We start from the raw sequence: 21,634 nt of genomic DNA on the forward strand, positions 1-21,634 counted from the left end.
CTCCGGCCGTGTCCTCATGGTCAATGGCGGCGGGTGCATGGTGGGGGAGGGGCAGGGACAGAGTCGGGATTTGGGAGGCGCAGGAATCCTCTTGTGGGGGGCAGGGGCCAGTGAGTTTGTTGTACTTACGATTTTTGGTGTCCAGTAAAGCTGAGTGGAACTGGGTGTTCAGTCTGTGGATCCTGCGGAGGATAACAAACAGCAGAGGTCCTTTGCAGGTCTGGGAGAGGGAGGCTCTGAGCTGGGGCAGGCTGGATTGCAGTGCCTGGAGGTGCCGGCGCATGGCTGCGAGTGTCTGTTTCAGGACTCGCAGGGAGAACCGCTTCTGAAGGGTCTGAATATTCTGGGTGTAGAGGTGGTCACGGTTGGAGCCAAATTGGGAAGGCTGAAATGTGGACTGTAGTCCCTTGGGGATGATCTGGCTCCGTAGGCAGGTGCTGAGGAAGGTGATGTGGCTGTGGTACCTGGTTTGCTTCAGGACATGGTCGAGCAGTTTCAAGGCCGAAGAGATTACAAGAGAGTTGCAATGGGAGAGAGATTCCCTGAGGTTGGTCCGGAGGGAGGAGGGTAACTTCTTCAGGTTAGGCATCCCTGGAAGAGGCTTCGCAGTGAGGTTAAAATAGTATCAGAGATAATGGGAACTGCAGATGCTGGAGATTCCAAGATAATAAAATGTGAGGCTGGATGAACACAGCAGGCCAAGCAGCATCTCAGGAGCACAAAAGCTGACGTTTCGGGCCTAGACCCTTCATCAGAGAGGGGGATGGGGGGAGGGAACTGGAATAAATAGGGAGAGAGGGGGAGGCGGACCGAAGATGGAGAGTAAAGAAGATAGGTGGAGAGAGTGTAGGTGGGGAGGTAGGGAGGGGATAGGTCAGTCCAGGGAAGACGGACAGGTCAAGGAGGTGGGATGAGGTTAGTAGGTAGCGGGGGGTGCGGCTTGGGGTGGGAGGAAGGGATGGGTGAGAGGAAGAACCGGTTAGGGAGGCAGAGACAGGTTGGACTGGTTTTGGGATGCAGTGGGGGGAGGGGACGAACTGGGCTGGTTGAGGGATGCAGTAGGGGAAGGGGAGATTTTGAAACTGGTGAAGTCCACATTGATACCATATGGCTGCAGGGTTCCCAGGCGGAATATGAGTTGCTGTTCCTGCAACCTTCGGGTGGCATCATTGTGGCACTGCAGGAGGCCCATGATGGACATGTCATCAAGAGAATGGGAGGGGGAGTGGAAATGGTTTGCGACTGGGAGGTGCAGTTGTTTTTTGCGAACTGAGCGGAGGTGTTCTGCAAAGCGGTCCCCAAGCCTCCGCTAGGTTTCCCCAATGTAGAGGAAGCCGCACCGGGTACAGTGGATGCAGTATACCACATTGGCAGATGTGCAGGTGAACCTCTGCTTGATGTGGAATGTCATCTTGGGGCCTGGGATGGGGGTGAGGGAGGAGGTGTGGGGACAAGTGTATCATTTCCTGCGGTTGCAGGGGAAGGTGTCGGGTGTGGTGGGGTTGGAGGGCAGTGTGGAGTGAACAAGGGAGTCACGGAGAGAGTGGTCTCTCCGGAAAGCAGACAGGGGAGGGGATGGAAAAATGTCTTGGGTGGTGGGGTCGGATTGTAAATGGCGGAAGTGTCGGAGGATAATGGTCGGATTGTAAATGGCGGAAGTGTCGGAGGATAATGGTCGGATTGTAAATGGGGGAAGTGTCGGAGGATAATGTGTAAATGGCGGAAGTGTCGGAGGATAATGTAAATGGCGGAAGTGTCGGAGGATAATGTGTAAATGGCGGAAGTGTCGGAGGATAATCATCCCTCACACCCCGCCCCCGCCACAACCGCCCCAAGAGGATCCCCCTCGTTCTCACACACCACCCTACCAACCTCCGGATACAACGCATTATCCTCCGACACTTCCGCCATTTACAATCCGACCCCACCACCCAAGACATTTTTCCATCCCCTCCCCTGTCTGCTTTCCGGAGAGACCACTCTCTCCGTGACTCCCTTGTTCGCTCCACACTGCCCTCCAACCCCACCACACCCGGCACCTTCCCCTGCAATCGCAGGAAATGCTACACTTGTCCCCACACCTCCTCCCTCACCCCCATCCCAGGCCCCAAGATGACATTCCACATCAAGCAGAGGTTCACCTGCACATCTGCCAATGTGGTATACTGCATCCACTGTACCCGGTGCGGCTTCCTCTACATTGGGGAAACCTAGCGGAGGCTTGGGGACCGCTTTGCAGAACACCTCCGCTCAGTTCGCAAAAAACAACTGCACCTCCCAGTCGCAAACCATTTCCACTCCCCCTCCCATTCTCTTGATGACATGTCCATCATGGGCCTCCTGCAGTGCCACAATGATGCCACCCGAAGGTTGCAGGAACAGCAACTCATATTCCGCCTGGGAACCCTGCAGCCATATGGTATCAATGTGGACTTCACCAGTTTCAAAATCTCCCCTTCCCCTACTGCATCCCTCAACCAGCCCAGTTCGTCCCCTCCCCCCACTGCACCACACAACCAGCCCAGCTCTTCCCCCCCACCCACTGCATCCCAAAACCAGTCCAACCTGTCTCTGCCTCCCTAACCGGTTCTTCCTCTCACCCATCCCTTCCTCCCACCCCAAGCCGCACCCCCCGCTACCTACTAACCTCATCCCACCTCCTTGACCTGTCCGTCTTCCCTGGACTGACCTATCCCCTCCCTACCTCCCCACCTACACTCTCTCCACCTATCTTCTTTACTCTCCATCTTCGGTCCGCCTCCCCCTCTCTCCCTATTTATTCCAGTTCCCTCCCCCCATCCCCCTCTCTGATGAAGGGTCTAGGCCCGAAACGTCAGCTTTTGTGCTCCTGAGATGCTGCTTGGCCTGCTGTGTTCATCCAGCCTCACATTTTATTATCTTGGAATCTCCAGCATCTGCAGTTCCCATTATCTCCATCTTACCTTTGTTGGCTGCTCTCTATTATGTAAGGTGCTGATAGAGTTAACATGTAGATCCACAACAAGCAGCTATTTTTGAATGAGCCTTATTTACACCTCCCAAAATTGAGCTAATATAGCAAATTGCTTAATTTTGGCAACATACTGCACAATGTTCACATTTGGTCAATTATAGCCTTGATGTCCAGGACAATCTCTGGCATTCAGCTCTTTTGTCCTGGTTTGCACCAAGTTTAACTGAAGTTCAGAGCCGGGTGTTTTGAACAGAACACTGATGGTTCTCATTTCATTGAAAATGCCTTTACTTAGAATAAGTTGACCTTTGAAAATGCCTTAGAAGCTTGTTGCAACTTAAATAAAAAAGAAAGGCACAGTAGAGTGCCAAAAAGATTTTGGCCTTAATTTCTGCACAGATGAAAACTCTCTCAGCTTGTCTGAAAAAACCGGTACAGTTCCAAATCCATATGTTAGTTCCCCACCCTACTGTGTGCCATCTTTGCAGAGAGAAAATTAGGCGGGTCCAGGGTTCTAAAATGGTCAACTTTGGTTCCCAGAGGCATATAACCACACAAATCAGCAGCTGCCTCCACTTATATGTGATTTTTGTGAGGTATCCAAAGTGTGGAAATTACAGTGGAGGGGAACAGACCTAAACTTATGGACTCATTTGGATAGTCAGTGTACCATTTTGGAGAGGCAAGACTCCCATTTGGATATGCTCCCTTTGAAAGGGTGCCTTCAGAGAGGTTAGATGCCCTTTGGGATTGGTTAAACTGAATATGGCTAAACATGAAAAGTGAATATTCATTGGAACAGCTGAAGCTATCAAAAGAACTCTCAAATCTTTCAAAAACCGCAAAGTTGACAGAACTGTCAGAATTAATTGGAGATTTCAAATATCATTGCATTCTCAAAGCCATAGATTTTGTTCAGTTGCTCATTAAGTACTTTTAAAAAATATATTATTTTGAAAAGGAATAGTTATTTTCTGTTTCACTGTGTCGACATAAGCCCAATTGTGATCTTTATAGTATTTGAGTTGCATGATTGATTTTCCAACTTAATATTATCAAAGTAGAATGTCTGCTATATAAGTAGTTTGACTGATGGCTTGAATTAGTTACAGAATAAAATGTTTTTTATAAGAGATTAAGTACTCAAGTGAAAAGTTTGTTGACATGGAGAAGAGACCAAGTAATTGAGTAAACTATTTGTTTCATAAGGGTGGCAATTCGTTACTTATAAGTGAGACATTGGTTATCAGAAGAGTGGTTGACAGAATTTCAATATATTGACTGTTTTCATCAATGAGCTTGTTTTTAATAGTGATGTTATGAATGCACCTAAAGCTTGATTTCGTAAAAGCTAAAAGAACCATGGATGATGTAAGTCAAGTTTCTAAACAAAAGTTGCTGGGAAAAGCTCAGCAGGTCTGGCAGCATCTGTGGAAAGAAATCAGAGTTAACATTTTAGGTCAAGTGACCCTTCCTCAGAACTGATCTGCTGGGTTTTTCCAGTAATTTCTTTTTTTGAAGCTCGGTTTCAAGAAAGCTTAGCTTCTGGAGTCTGCCAATGGATATTAGGCAAGTTGACAATGGAGAGGATAAAGATACTTATCATTAGTTAGCATTGAGTTTTCAATAAATTTGCACAGAACCCATGAAAGGCCGGGGGATACGGGAGTACATGCATTGGCATAGAATTATGACTTGCATAGAGAGGCTGAAGGGGAATGAGGGACAAAGTTAATGGGTAGAGAGGCATAGACCATCATTGAGGGTGAAGCAAGCGACATAAGATATCATGGAAATTATGAGGGATAATGGTTGTAAAGAATGGCATCGTGGATCGTCGGTGTGTTTATGTGCGGGAGGCTTTTTAATAACCTCAACACATCCACCTCTGTTCCAACTAATTTATAATCCCACTCCAGTCACCCAGCCTGACTCCCAAGAAACTCAGTGACCCCAAAACAAAAGCCAGACCTTTTGATCTATTTTGCCTTGAGTGAGGTCAGTGGAACTAGAAAATGTTCTGAGCTGGGAGCACAAATTCAAATCTCTTCCCGTCTTGCTCTTGAAACCTATAAGCTGCCCATGCTTATCTCCAGCCATAGAGCTGTTCATCCTGGTTTCCAGTAGACTATCTTAATTAACAATAATGAAAAGCATATTCATGGACCTTCACAAATTTCAAAACTGTTAAAGAATTTTTGCAATTTACTAATTCCAAATTAATAGCAATAAATATTCCTAGCTTTTCCTGCATTCCTGAAGTTATTAACAACTTATTGATTTTGTGCTGTTGTGTTAATGAGTAAATCATATCTACCAAAACATATAGTAAAAAAAGATCAACACATTGAAAATTGTTTGTTTTTTTTAATGTAGCTACTTGCATTTTCTTCCAATTTCCAGAAGTGAATTTTCTCTGTGAAAGGTGGCAGCTGCTCTGAGGTAAATTGTAGTAAGATAAGTGCATCACCATGGGTTACTGTTCTTGACAAGGGCCATTCAAAAGCATTTCATGTGTCGGGTAAAAAGCTAAAAATGGTAGAAGGGTTTCAAAATAGTAATAAAAATCACAGCTGCATCTAACTATGTGATTTTCTCAGCAGAGGCTATTGTTTGAGGAATCAATTTTATACAATTACGTAGCAGATTAGTGAAGAGAAGATTGCAATTACACATTCAGTAATATGCTATTTGCTGCTAATGCCTTTTCTGAAATGTAGCAGTAAAGCACATTGCAGGTGTTCACAAAGCAGTGGATAAGAGCAATTGCTCCAATATGAGTTCTCTTCGGGATTGCAGCAGATCATTCAAAACAGGTTAGATCCCCCAGAAACTGAACTTCTCTGAAGAGAAGTGAAATGACAATTTTGAGGACAGTGGTTCAGTGATTTGCACAACTACAGGGACCCGGGTTCAATCCCGGCCTCAAGTGACTGTCTGTATGGAGTTTGCACGTTCTCCTGGTGTCTGTGTGGGCTTCTTCCTGGTGGTCCGGATCCCTCTCACAATCTAAGGAGGCGCAGGTGGATTAACAATGGGAAATTGACCGTGGTATCCAGGGATGTGCAGGCTAGGTGGTAGACATGGTGCATGCAGGTTAACAGTGACAGGTTGGGTTTGGTTGGGATGTCCTTTGGAGGGTCAGTACAGGCTTGATGGGGTGAACACCCTCATTTTGCACTTTGCCGATTCTCTGCTTAGTAACAAAACCAAGATAAAATGGAAGACAATCACAACAGTCCCACTTGTTTTGTGTAGTCAACACGGTAGCTCAGTGGTTAGCACTGCTGCCTCACAGTGCCAGGCACCTGGGTTCAATTCCACCCTCAGGCAACTGTCTGTGGAGTTTGCACATTCTCCCCGTGTCTGCTTGGGTTTCCTCCGAGTGCTTTGGTTTCCTCCCACAGTCCAAAGATGCGCAGGCTAGGTGGATTGGCCATGCTAAGTTGCCTGTAGAACTCAGGGATGTGCAGATTAGGTGGGTTAAAGGGGAATAGGTCTGCGTGGGATGCTCTAACAGTTGGTGTGGACTTGTTGGGCCAAGGGGCCTGTTTCCACGCCATATGGATTTAAAGAAAAAGAACCACTAGGAATGAAGGTTTAATAGCCATGATAGATTGGCACACAATGGATGTCAATGTCCATGGAAGAGGCATGTAGGTAGCTAGTGTCCCTGGATTGTCCCTTGAGATGCAATTTGGTTTTATAGAATATGGAAGTCGTTCAGAGCAAGTGGGTGACCTGAATTCACCCTGCACCCAGCCTAGTACTGAGTTTTCTCAGCATCTCATTTATTTGGCAAGACTGTTAAGATAGAACCTGAATATTAATAAGGTGTGTTGTGCTATCAAAAAGACGTTTAGCAAAGAATAATCTCCTTTAATTGGAAAATTACTGCTGCCTGCAGGGGAAATCAGCATGTTGCTGGGAAAAACACAAAAGGTGTTCTGGATTGTTCCTTCCATTGAAACGATCCTTGTCTGACATCTCATCCCATTTTACTACAAACCTTGCCAAAGCCCATTACTTTCAGGCCATTATATCTTTTTCATAGACCAGAGTTTAATATCTTACCCAAAAGACAGCACTTTCAACAGTGCAGCACTCCTTCAGTACTGCAAAGGAGTATCAACCGAAACATTCATGCTGAAGTGTCCAGAATGCCAGTGGAACTGAAAAACCTCTTGATTATGAGACAAAGAAACCTACTATATTTATTTCATGGGTTGTGGTTGTCACTGGCTAGGCTAGCAGTTATTTCTCATCACTAATTGCCCAGTAAGGACTTAAGAGTCAACCACATGTTTGAGCGCCTGGAGTAACATTTCAATCAGATCATGTAATAACAGCAGATTTCCTTCCTAAAGGACATTTGTGAATCAGTTCAGTTTTTACAACAATTTTACAACAAGTGGTTATATAGGCATTATTAGGTTAGCTTTTTATTCCATGTTTCTATTGATGTTTCAGAATGTTCACCCTCTGCCACAGTGGAATTCAAACCCATATTAGTCCAGCGACATTACCACTACACCATCACCTTCCCCAAATCCAGTGTGCAAGATCAGTTTGAACAGTTCTGCACCAGGTTAACAATAGTCAAGAAGCTCCTGTTATAGGATTTTGGGAGAAGGTCATAGCTGTATAAAAGAATTTGTAAAGCAGCCACACAAGGAGATTGATGGCTCAATCTAAGAACAATGAACAACAGAATTTGGACTAAAGGGCATTCAAGAATAATTGACTCAGATTAAGAGCAAACAAAAAGCAAACTGAACTTGACAAACTTCCTGTATGTTTACAGGAAGATGAAGGAAAGAGAGAAAATGATGAAAATTAGAATCTGGCAACATACAAGAAATGGAAGGTGAAGGAGGCCATTGATATGTGAATGGAAATTCATCTAAAATGAAATAAAACAAGTGAAGAGATAAGTGTATAATGGAGGATGAAGGAGGAAGTACTGACAATCTTTGAAACAGAAGAGATGCCAGTTAACCATTTTACAAGTAGGCCAAATAAAGTCAATAAAGGAGTATTGTGGAAGAAATCTATATTCTTGTGATTTCTGGGCAATTGAAACACATTCAGGATTCCTGAGAGGAGACAGTTCTAATGTCATTTCACTGACTTGAGGCATTTGTAAACCGGCAAGGGAAGAAGTTTCTTTGTTCAGTAGTGGGCAGCAGAAAGCCTGAAATGGGGTAAATGTGGCAAATATGTCCTCTTCACTAGAGTGGGTGCCATGACCCAAGAGCATATATATCGACAGTCCTGGAAAGTCAGTGTTGATGAAATTAGTAATCTGGCCATCACCCTCAGAATCTGTGTGTTCCATATAGGTATAAGTTTAATGTCTTGACGAAGACAGTCTTTGTATGCTACGGGCCTTGATGTCTCCAAAAAAAAATCAAAAGCCAGGAGGTGATTGAACAAATTGTTAGCTGAAGAAATATTGTGGTAAATGGAACATCAAAAGCTGGTCAATTATGCATGTCATATTCCAATTCTAAGTAACAGACATAAATTAGAGTTAGGATATTTTCTAAGGATAGAGATGGAAAGGAATATAAATGGTGAAGAATTTTTAAAAATCTGTGCTCAGAGATGACCTTATCCCAACATACAGCATGAGTGGTGATACCCACGTGAGATATCAAAATTGACGCTTGCACAGAGCTCAACAATTTCCAGCCATCATTTATGGGCTGGTGAGGGCCTTGTCTAAAACATCTTAAATTTATGAAAATACAGATTCCACAGCAAACTTTGTTTTAGTCAGTACCTTATGAACCCGCACTCTCGATTACCTGGCAAAAATTATATCCCTCAAATACTGTGAGGTTTACTGTATTATTCTATCCGGCTCTTATAGCTTTTTAAAAATGTATTTACCTTAATGTAAATATGTTTGTAGTTCAATTGAATGACCACATGAAATATCAACAGTTGATGTGATTTCGAGGCAACTGCTCCTCAAATACCCATACCAACGATGTCCAAGTAGTCAATTGAGGGCGTGAATGAAAAGGGTCTCTGGTGGTAAGTTTTATTTAAGGTACAGTTGCATTATTAATTAAGGGATTAATGCTGTAAATAAAGTACACACTCTGTATTATGTTTCTATTACATTGTAAATTTTTTTTATTGATAATGTTGATCTCTTGATCAGCCGGCCCACTCCCCATCCCATAGGGGCCAGTTAATAAAACATTTGCTGCCATTTGCCAATTGCAGAGAAAATTTGAGAGAGGAACTCATCACAGCTTTATCACCCTACAGCAGGCCTGGAGGCAGCAGAAGTTCTTCCAAGATATACCTTTCAGCTCTCAGGTAGAACGAGTGTACTTTTTTAGGACCCAGAAGGAAAGTTTCAGCTACCTTTGTGTCAGTTTCAAGTCCGTGTCCCTTCCATGAGTTGCTGCCCCCAAAAGCCCCTCCTAACGACTTAGCAACAAGCTGATGTTGTTTCGGGGAATGGAGTGTTGCTGTCTTGTTTTTGTTTGTCAGCTGTCACTTTACAGTGATATCAAAGAGAAAATGGGAAATCACCATTTAAATCACTCTGGGAGTTAAAATAGCTCAGACTCAAACTTCAGGCCGAAGAATATATGCAACAATACTCTCTGCATTCCGGAAAGCCACTCTTGCTTAACTAACTTTGTATGATTCAATACAATCCATTGTACTGCACTGCTACATTTACCTGAAAAAAGCTAAGTGTTGTATTTCGTGCCACAATATTTTTAAACATATTCGATCAGGCCCCAACAGTGCCTGAAAAATTTCAATATGCTTTCACTGTTAATGTTGCTCCAAAGATTTTTAATGTTTAGTAACTCTGTATGTACCTTCATTAGCAAACTGGTCAGTGTCATATACAGTGATAAGCAACAGCTATAAACATCTCTTGATGTCAGGGATGAATTAGTTTTAAGGGGCAGTGTGAAGTAAAGAAATATAGGAAAATAGGAACAGGAGTAGACCATTCAGCCCCCTGAGCCTGTTCTGCCATTCGATGGGATCGTGGCTGATCTGTGGCCTAACCCCATGGACCTGCCTGTGGCCCAGATCTCTTAGTACTTTGGATGAGCCAAATGTTATCTGTCTCAGATTTAAAATTAACAACCGATCCAGCATCCTCTGCTGTTTTGGAAGAATGTTATGGAGATCCACTACCCTTTCTGTGTAGAAGTGCTTCTAATATCTGTCCTGAATGGTCTGGCCCTATTTCTTAGATAATGGCCCCAGTCCTAGAATCCCGACCAGTGGAAATAGTTTATCCTTGTCAACATTGTCTTTTCCTGTGAATATCCTTAAGATTTTGATCAGATTACCCTGAACCTTCTAAACTCTACATGTAATAGGCCTACTTTGGATAATCTGTCCTGACAACATAAGCCCTGAAGTCCAGGCATCATTCTTGTACCCTCCCCCCACTGCACCACACAACCAGCCCAGCTCTTCCCCTCCACCCACTGCATCCCAAAACCAGTCCCACCAGTCTCTGCCTCCCTAACCTGTTCTTCCTCTCACCCATCCCTTCCTCCCACCCCAAGCCACACCTCCATCTCCTACCTACTAACCTCATCGCACCTCCTTGACCTGTCCGTCTTCCCTGGACTGACCTATCCCCTCCCTACCTCCCCACCTATACTCTCCTCTCCACCTATCTTCTTTTCTCTCCATCTTCGGTCCACCTCCCCCTCTCTCCCTATTTATTCCAGAACCCTCACCCCATCCCCCTCTCTGATGAAGGGTCTAGGCCCGAAACGTCAGCTTTTGTGCTCCTGAGATGCTGCTGGGCCTGCTGTGTTCATCCAGCCTCACATTTTATTATCTATCATTCTTGTAAACTTATCTTTCCCTCCAAGGTCAATATATCCTGCCTAAGGTGTGGTGCCCAGATCTGCTCACAGTGCTTCAAGTGTGATCTGGCCAGAATTTTGTATAACTGCAGCATAACCTCTGCAACCTTGAAATCTAGTCCTCTTAATATAAAAGCCATTGTTCTATGTATTTGAAGGCTGAAATTTAGTCAGAACAATGAAGGGCCCAATAATGGACCTAAAAACCAAAGACAGTCCCATTTCTGCCATTTGTGGAAGTTATAGAAGCATTTACCAAGACTGAAGAACTAATTAGTCTCTGTTGGTACTTCAATTCTACGAAAGGAAGGTGCCTGCTTCCAAGAACTACCAGTCAATTGGGGGGCTGTCAGCTCCACAGACTCAGCAGTGCCATTGGGTGCGATGGACAAAGCTGGAAATGCATGTAGGAGAAAGGACTATGACAGCAAGCCAATAAGAGATAACACAGTGTGGAGCTGGAAGAACACAGCAGGACAGGAAGCCTCAGAGGTGTAGAAAAGCTGATGTTTCAGGTCAGGATCCTTCTTCAGAAATTTTCTGCAGCTCGGATGCTGCCTGGTCTGCTGTGCTCCTCCAGCTCCACACTGTGTTATCTCTGTCTCCAGCATCTGCAGTTCTCAGTATCTCCATGCAAGCAAGCTGTTGCCCGAGTGAGGAAGTCAGGTGGGAGCCGGGAAACATCTCCTTGAGCGCAGACTGCCTGCTTCAGAAGATTCCCAAAAAGTGTGCAGAGCGATCACAAAAGTGATCACCAGATTTCATGCTCTGCCTATGCTGACCTAGGCATGGAAAGGTCAGCTGATGCTGTTTGAAAAAAGGATTTCTAACCAATTGAATCATTGGAGGAGCCTGTTAAACGTAACTAATTAGTTTAGACATTGGTAGAAACAGTGTCAAAGGAGAAGGATCTTATCTGAGATTATACGCTGGAAAAATTCTCTTCACCTCCACCTGTTCATGTTTCTGGGCTATTAAATAACAAGTTATATTTAATCATTTTCAAAATATTTGTGAATGCATTGCTGACTTTCCTTCCAATTTCAGTATTTATTGCTCGACTTTGATTGGCCTTAAGGGTATATGGTGGTAGCAGCCTTGTAAAACTGTTACAATTCAAGTGGTAAATTTCCATCCAATAGAGAAAGTCTAATCACCTCCCTCTGATATTTAATGCTATTACCAATGATCCCCATCATCAATGTTCCAGGGCACCATTGACCAGAAACCTACCTTCCATACCACATAACTATTGTGACTATAAGAGTTGATAACAAGCTGGGTATTCCATGGAGTGTGATTAAACCGCCATTGGTTTTCCATTTCACATGCGCCAAGAATAGATTGTGATGATATATGGTCCACTAGTTGTAATGAGTGCAGCTGGAATACTGCTCCAGAAACTAGACTCCATAGAAACAAAGGCAGCTTATTCAATACCCCAACTACCACTTCATTAAATGTTTATTGTTTCTGGTACATCCAAGGCAGTTCACCACCAAATTCTCAAGGGGAAATAAGATTTGCCTTGCCTGTCAGAAATGTCTATTACACATGAATGAATGCAGAAAACAAAAGTGATAAAATTCACTTCCTGAAGTGTGGACAGGAATTTCCATCAGTGGCCTTACTACAAGGCTGAAATTTCTTGGCATCCTGAGTGGCACTTAAATGTGCAGTTAATTTAGTAATCATACCCGAAATTGAATTAAGTATTAAAACCTAGCTTTTTATCCATATTTGTACTAAACATTAGGACACAATTAAAGAAGTTCTTGACAGCCATTCAGGTAAAGGATTTAATTGGATTTTAATAGAATACAAATAAAATCTGACTGAATCCAATTTTACTACACTTATGATTAAAAGCTACCCAACAGGTGAAACAATTACATATATTTTGATAAAAATCCAACTCCCTTAATATTGCATCAACACTGCTCAATCAGAACATGAAATAAAACAAATTCTGTGAGGGAGTTTTAAACAAGATTTTTGGAAGTTACAAATTTCTCTGATGTTATTTAAATATAATTAGAATTCTCTTTCTTAGATGACCAATAGAAAGTTGAATATGTGAATAAACTCAGAGTTACCCAGCACTTCTCACATGGTGCTACCAATTTTCTTAGGAGTATTATTAATTACATGTAGACATCGCCTCCAATCTCAGGACAAATATTGAACAATGATGATTGAGAATAATGGGAAAATTACAGAATAACTCATTTTATCAATAGTATATGAATGCTCTAAATCAACCGCATATAGAAAGCTAATGGCTGTAGATAAACTTGAAAATAGCATCAGCAAGCCACTTGGCTTTTTGAATACCATATAAATCTTTAATTGATTTATTCAACTGAGATATTTGTTCAGTATTCTATCACTTTAAATCTGGAAATGGGCTTCAGTTGCTTAATTCTGTGCATATCAATTTTGTGTATATCAATGCTGTGCATTTTCAGCAGGATCTTGTTTGCCCCAAGGTGAATTTGAAGTGATTTCCTCACATCATTCTTTGACATGAATTGTGATCTTGCTGCTCCACTTTGGAAAAGGATCTGCACATCAAAAGAAAGTGACTGTATTTGAAGTGTTACATGCTGAAAGTTGACAGATGTAAGGATAACTGAAACTGTGCTGACCAAAGGAATCAATGCATCGCAATAAAAACTGGCTACAACATTTTCTGAGATCCAATTACTCAGAGTGATAAATGATTGGGACAAATGTAACAGCATCCAGACTGTACCAAAGCATAGGAAAGGCACTGAAATGAATCAGAATTCATCAATACCTCTTGTCATTTTTAAACCAGCTGCAATAAATTTCCGATAAACTCGTGGAGAAATGTAATTCCAGTAAAAATGCGGAACAAAATTGTGCAATCAAGAAATATTTCATCCATATCCTTATCAGAGGTTGTCATCAAAACTAAATTGCACACATTGCAAAATATTTACAGCAGCAAAACAGATCATTTGGCTCAAAAGGTCCTTGGAGACATTTATGATCCCCCATAAGCAAACTGATTATTTTGGAGTTTGATATTTATACTCCCAGGGCAATTATTTTTGCTCCCTTGAACAGCATGGACAATGTAATGTGGGAAAATAAAATGAAAACAGAATCTTGACAGTGAGAGAAAAAGAAACATAAACATAATTTTCCCCTCAGCTAGAATTGAGTGCATACTGTTGTTGGATACAAATTTTTTTTGTGCAAATCAAATTTAATTTGTAGTTTTCAGTTGGAATTAAGCTAAAACTAAGCTGCAGTTTAAGCTCAGTAGTTGTGAGCCTGAAGCAGTATTTTCCTAGGGTTCTAGTGAAAGAGCAACTCAATTAAGATTCATCTGAAGCTGGATTCTGATTAAGTGAGTCAGATGGGCATTTTGTGTTAGGCGCTTCAGAGCTTTGAAGACTCCCCCAGAATTTGTTTACTGATTTGTACAGTTTCCTCTTCACTTCAGTTCAGTTGAATTAGGACAGGATATGGACATTCCTCTTACTACTGCAATAACATACTGCAGTCAAGACCAAAAAGGTGTTGTGTGCCTAGGAACACATTACTGCACATGCTGGAATCTATACTGAAACAACAAATGCTGGAGATCACAGCAGGTGAAGCAGCATCCATGGAGAGAAAGCAAGCTAATATTTTGAGTGTAGATGACTCTTCATCAGATATTCTGCCTCCTGTACACATGAGTAATTCCAAGCTTTCAAGAGCGTGGCAGCAGGGTAAGGAGTGTTAGGTCTCCTGGCCGATCTGCTTCTATCCTGTCGCTTTCCTTTAATTTTTTTTTATCTAACATCAAGCTCCTAGACACTACTACAGTAGAGAATGACGGTGGATCCTAGAGGCTACTGCAGTGGAGAATGAGGCATGGATCCTAGAGGCTACTGCACTGGAGAATGAGGGTGGATCCTAGAGCCTACTGCAGTGGAGAATGAGGGTGGATCCTTGTGGCTGTGTTCTGGTGGGTCCTTTGACTAGGCTGTTTCATTGGTGGCTTTGAAAGCAAGGTGGTTCCGGGCCCAGGATTTCAATGACCGGCCTGGGACTCCTTCTGGCAATTTTGCTCGTGATTTTCATCGGGGTCAATGTCTCCTTGTGACGGCTTTGGCATTAATCTGTGAATCCATGTGGCTTTTTCTTCAGCTTCATGGAGGTCTGGCCATGGATTCCAATGGGAGAGGGGTGGTCCTCAAGCCCAGAGCTGTGAATAAACTTAATGGAATTTGTCTTAAATTCTCTTTTTTTATTTTTTTAATACCACACCATGAGAAAGGACTGTTATTCTGAACCTTTTATTTCTTTATTTTTCTAATTTATTACTGCAATTTTGCACTTTCAAAGGTCTGTAATGCTGGACATTTTGTTTCTTTAACTTTCTATTTTGTTTCAAGTAATTTGTATTCAAGAATCTGAACCAAGGCACTTTTATACCTAACATGGTGTCACAAGTGGGGACTTGTAAACTGTTCACTGTACTTATGTGGTTACATGTGTCAACAAAGTTAATTCTAATTCTGATATGGTTTAGGCATTTCTGTATTAATACAATGCTACGTTCATAGCCCATAAGTCCAACAGAACATATTCAATGGTACATCTATTCGGTTATTTGCAATAGATAAAGGATGAGCCATGTTCAACCAGCTGCAAAACTAAGACACATTGTCTGATTCTATATGGGGTTCCACAAATGGACAATTTTTGTTGATCACCTCGAAGTGTGTTAAGAATCACGCTGACAATCAATTTACGATTATCAGTCAGCTGAAAAGATGGCTTTCCTGTTGAGCGCAACATGAAAAGTTGAAACAGCATGGCTCCTTTTCAGCAATACCCAAGTGTTGTGCTAGTTTTGTGAAAACTACATTTATATTTGAGACTGTGGGCTAAAAAGGGGAAAAGACACTGCTTTACACTGATGAAATGATGCATGAAGATGTTGCAGGTTTTAAAAAAAATGGTGCTGGGACTCACTGTGAGCTGTATCTACAACATTGCCTCATTCAAGTTATATGTTTGTGTGTCATTTGATTTCTTTTCATTGGTTTGTCAAGGGGCCTTTGTAGGCGAGCTCAGCATCGTGACAACTTCTTGATTGGTTTCTGAATGCTGTACGCGCACAGTAGAACAGAAAAATCTAGCCTGCAAAGAGAACGTGCTTCAATTTCTCTCCCTTTCCTTCCTGAGTAGAAGATGGACAGAAAATCACAGGGTATGTGTTCTGACTTACTATTTCCCTGTAAATTGCAAAATGCATTTTGAAAGGGGAAAAAAAAGGGGTGGTAGAAAACATTTAAAACACTGGAAGGGGCAATTTTCAACCAGTAAATGAAAGACAACATTGGTGTTCAAACAAACTTATATCATCAAAGAACTGGAAAAGCAGAAGAAACCAAGAGAAACCAACTTATTGATGCCTGTGATCCAATCGCTCACCATGACTGTTCGTCCCTGATTTTAGTATCTCCTTCCACACACTTAATTGTCTTCTCTGTGTAACAACATGTCTGTGTTTGGAAATTTCAAAAAGGGGCACATTTTAAGCTATAGGTTAGAACGTAGCAATTCATATTTCTTTCTTGCTGTTGGTTACAAACAATTTAATTACAAGAAACTGTTTATTTTGTTCACGAGAAATACTTGGTATGTATATTCTAATAATCTGAGTTAGACAGTAAGGTAAGATTTGACAGTGAGTTGCTTTAATCAGATTTTCACACTTTCAATGATTCTGGGAATAGGCCTGCTTGATATTCAGCACACTACAGTGAGTTTTGACATATGCAATATTTCAGAAACATCACCCATCCTTCCCTTTACAGTATTCCTTTCCCGGCCTCTGTTAGAATAAAAGAATTCCCACTGTATCAGTAGTTTCTGTATTATTTTTGCATATTTCTCTGCCATATCCTTCCATTCATTGGTGGCCTGCAAAATGCATTCAGAAGTGTAATTTTATCTCATCTTTCTGAGCTCTAACTAAACAGGTTCTGTCCATACCCCTGGAGGACAGTTTATCTCTTCTGAATTGTAGAGTTGCCTTTATTTATTACAAGCATACTTTATTCTTTCTTTACTTCCTTACCTTTCCTCAATGTCTTGTATCAAGAAATAATATGACCTTTGCTGAGCTAGGAGTCCCTTACTGCAACAACATCATATTCCTATATGACCACTCACACCTGAAGCTCAGCAAATGTATCCACCCTGCAGGAGAGTGGGAAAACCACATGGGAGGGGTAACCTTATAGAGGTTTATAGAATCATGAGGGGCATGGATAAGGTGAATGACAGGGATTTTTTCTTGAGTGGTGGAGTTCAAAATTAGAGTATATAGGTTTAAGGTGAGAAGAGAAATATTTATAAAGGATATGACAGATAACTTTTTTTATTGGAAGAGTAGTTCAGATCACTGAAATTAAATGAATCACCGGAGGAAGTGGTGAATGCAGATACAGTTACAACAGTTAAAAGGCATTTGGATGTGTTCATGAATAGGAAAGGTTTGGAAGAATATTGACCAAATGCAAGCAGGAGGAACTAATTTGGGAACACAGCGTGGTCTGGTAGGGCTGAAGGTTCAGTTTCCATGCTGTGTGACTATAACCCTATGAAAAAGATGAAGTGGGCAGATTAGAATATCATGGGATGTGGGTTTATTCTATTAATATCATAATAAAGGTACCGTTTGCGAGGCAAATGCTTTATGATCTCCACTAGTTACAATTTCTTACTCTTTGCTGTATACTTCTATCAATCCTTTGTGCACTCTACTTATCTTTCTCAATGCTGAATTCTGGTTTCAATCACCCAGCCAAGATAATTTAATCTCTCTTCAAGGGAACTATCAAACCATACCATGAGGAAATCAGTCTGAAATCTGATTATGTGTAATCCATCCAGATTGTAAAGGTCCCATTCACCCTGAACCTGGCTTAATGTCCCAGGAATCTCCCTCTTCCAACCATCCATTAATTTTCAGCATTCCTGTGTTATCTATACTTCATTTACCTACATTCTGCATTTACTCCGGCATGTGGCACCAGGAGTAATTTAGCGAGTACTAATATTGAGGTTATGCTTGCAGGCCTATTTCCTATCTCTCTAAAATCCTTATCCTTTTCAACCTGAGTCGTTCACACTGATATGGACTACTCTGTTGACATTCAGCCACATCTCCCCAACTTCATTGCCCCTCTCCTCAGACCTGCATCCACCCAATGACATTAACCTTGGCACAAAGCTGGAAACACTGGTTTCATATCAGTCTAGCTGCTCCCCTACAATATAGCATTCTATTATCTTTGGGATGATCCTACATCACCAGTCAGCCACATTCAGAGATTCATTGATGATAGCATCTAGATTATTTCTTTTGTACTCAACAGACATCAACTGTCAAGAAAATACAATGTTGTATTGGTCAGCATCTTCATATGAATCACTAAAGACCAATCTCCACTTATCCCAATTCCAATCTTCCGAATGCAAGAACGCGAAGGAATTACTTCAAAAATCCAGGCTCTGCTCGCCTCTCACATTAGACTTTAACCTAAAAAAATTTTGCAACACTTCAAATCTGTCCAAAGAAATTACTTTGATCGGGCTAGTTTCTTATATTCTCAAAAGAATTCACTGATTTGCAGGGACCCAACCTATTTTCTGGGAAAAATAAATGTGTAAATCCAGAATAACACTTAACCTTTTCCAGTACTAAACAGAGATAGTTGGAACTGCTGATGCTGGAGAATCTGAGATAACAAGGTATAGAGCTGGATAAACACAGCAGACCAAGCAGCATCAGAGGAGCAAGAAAGCTGACATTTTGGGTCTGGACCCTTCTTCAGAAAATCTTCAGAAGGGTCCAGACCTGAAACATCAGCTTTCCTGCTCCACTGATGCTGCCTGGCTTGCTGTGTTCATCCAGCTTGACACCTTGTTATCCCAGTACTATATGGGATGTGATCAGGGATAATGGGTACTGCAGATGCTGGAGAATTTGAGAGAACAAAGTGTGGAGCTGGATGAACACAGCAGGCCAAGCAGCATCTTTTTGTGCTCCTAAGATGCTGCTGGGTCTGCTGTGTTCATCCAGCTCCACACTTTGTCATCACTAAGTAGGATTTGTTGAGGTTTTGAATCCATTTAACCTCCCAAAATTATTCTGTTTGAGTTCAAGGTCTTTTCGACAAGAACACTTTAATTATGGGTAAGTATATACAGACGTGAGACCTTCAGATAAGGTTAGAGCTTCCGTTCGGTTAGGTCTTTTGATCTAACTTGACTGTTGTACGTATTTCTCACGTTATCCCAGTCCCTTCAATTTCCAGTGATCTGTTCTCACAACTTTCCAATTAATTGATTAAGTTACTGGGCCTTTCAAATTCCTAGTTCTAATTGCTGCCCTTTTTAAATATAGGCACCTCATTAACCACTTGCAACTATATGGAAATTCTAGTCTCAAATGTGCTATTAAATCTTAAGTCAAGGGCTCACTTAACAGGTTGGACTTTCTTTGAGAGAGGAAAGGATGTTGTAATTAATGTTCCTGACAACCAATCTTCAGTATTCTGTTAACGCACCTCAAGAAGAATTTCTCTTTCGATGGTAATTTTATAAAAGATGCAAGAAGCAATGGTAATATGAAAGATTTGAGCAGGATGAAACCATCTCAGATATATTCAAATCCTGATGATGCTGTTTCAGGGTATCAATGGTGTTTCTATGTTAATTATCCAATAACTTCCTCTCCTGTTGAGATATACATGTTGTTATGTCATCTCCCAGAGGGAATGGTATGATAATGTACAAGAGTGACTCATGAAGGAAGCAGGAGGCTGCATTCATAACCAGACAGCCGGCCTGTTACCCTATATTCATCTGTAAATGAGAGAGAGTGTGGAAAGATTGACTGGTCTTCAATAACTATCATGATAATTACTCCATGTCTGCTAATTACTTTATAACAGCACCGTGTGCTATTTGTTGAGTGCTGGCAAAGAAAACAATGCAGGATTGATGCCAATATTGACATTTTGGAATTCAACGCTCCATTTAATGGTCTCTCTGCAATCAGCAGCAATAAGGAGACCATTCCAGTGCTGTTTGAACAAACTATCAGCTGCTTGCAGGTTAATATTATTCATTTCCATTGGATATTGCTGCCATGCACTACCTTTTGCTGACACTGTAGTTGAATAGCTAGCAGAGTACGCAAGCTGCAAAATTTTGATGCCAGGCTTACTTCAGAGATATAAGACGAAAGATATGAATGTTAGAAATGGATGGTATTGAGATAGCCAGTAGGTCAGTAATGAGATAGTGGTGCATTTAGAAATATGGCAGATTAGTGGAGCAATTGATGAGATATGTCATTTGAAAATACAATCTTTGAATTGTACCACTCAGATGAAAACATTGAACCTCTTCTGGAACAGTCTTCAAAGCTGGACCCCCAGCACCAAACACTGACAAAATCGCCGTCCGTGAGTTTATTCAGAGGGCCTCCTGATACTGGTTGAAAGGTAACTTTCCTCTTCCCTTCTCTCATACCAAAGCCTCCATCATAGGCTCCAAAATCCCTAGGAGATAGTCTGTGTAATTTTTATGCCATTGTTTTGGCTTTCCCTGGTCAGAATCAGTTGTACAATGGGGTCCAGCATATGCACCAGCCACAATTAATCTCCTTTTTAAAGAAAGATGGACTGGCTATAAGTAACATAGCCACGCTTTAACTTATGCTAGTCTCTCATGTTGTTACGCCCTGTGCTCTATTATGCAGCTGCTCACCACTGGTCAGTGTGAGATGATCCCGGACGTGGCTACCAGCTCATTATGATCTAGTCAGGGCCAAGTAACTTTTTTCTTCAATAAATAACATCTGATATCCAGAGAGTTTACTAAGACAATGATGTCACAAGGTTTCACAGTTTTGAGCAAACAACAATAAGCTTTACTATACAACATTACAACGTAATACAACCAACAAAATACAGATCAGAATGAATATGGTAATAGTCTGTAATCAAATACAATGCGTATTAAATAGTAAAATGCAATTAAACAACTCCTACAGATTTCACAGTAATTCTTCCCAGACATTAATGAAATAGTGGTCCATCAAATCTCTTTAAAACTTCATAGGAGATCATAATTTGGCATTTTTGCCAGTTTGGCCTTGAAACTTGCTCTCAAGTGCCACTCTGCCATGTACTGCCTCAATGATTAGTAATAACTCCGTCACCCACACTCACAAGCTGGCTTCACAATGCTGAAACTGCCCTGAGTACTTTTCCCTGAGCTCCACTTTTGTTCAGTTGTATAAAATAAATACTACTTGTAAACATTTCAAACTCAAATCTCTTAACTGCACTGAGGTATTAATGTTCCCAAGATCCTTCTGGACCATTTATTTCTTCACTCAACCCTGAACCAGCAACCACCCCTGGGCTGTTTCTGAGACCAAACTCTAACACTTACCTTCATACCACCAATTCCTGCAACTTCATTCTGATTTCTAAAAACATAGCACCATTCAACTGCTCAATCCTTTCTGGGTCTTCTGCACAGTTCTGATATGGTTCAACTGCTTTCACAGCAATGCAGTTAACTGCAGCAGACCAAACATAGACTCTGCTCCTCTATCTCTCATGTCCTCCTACACTGAAAAGTCTCAGCTGCCTTGTAACCTTTGAACTCCTCTTCAGTGACCTCCAAACTGCCCTGAGTAACTGATTGAAAAGTTTACAATAGGCCTTTCTCCTGAGCAAAATTGAAAATTGCCACACAT

This window comes from Stegostoma tigrinum, chromosome 4 (genome assembly GCF_030684315.1).
Source record: "Stegostoma tigrinum isolate sSteTig4 chromosome 4, sSteTig4.hap1, whole genome shotgun sequence".
NCBI lineage: Eukaryota > Metazoa > Chordata > Chondrichthyes > Orectolobiformes > Stegostomatidae > Stegostoma > Stegostoma tigrinum.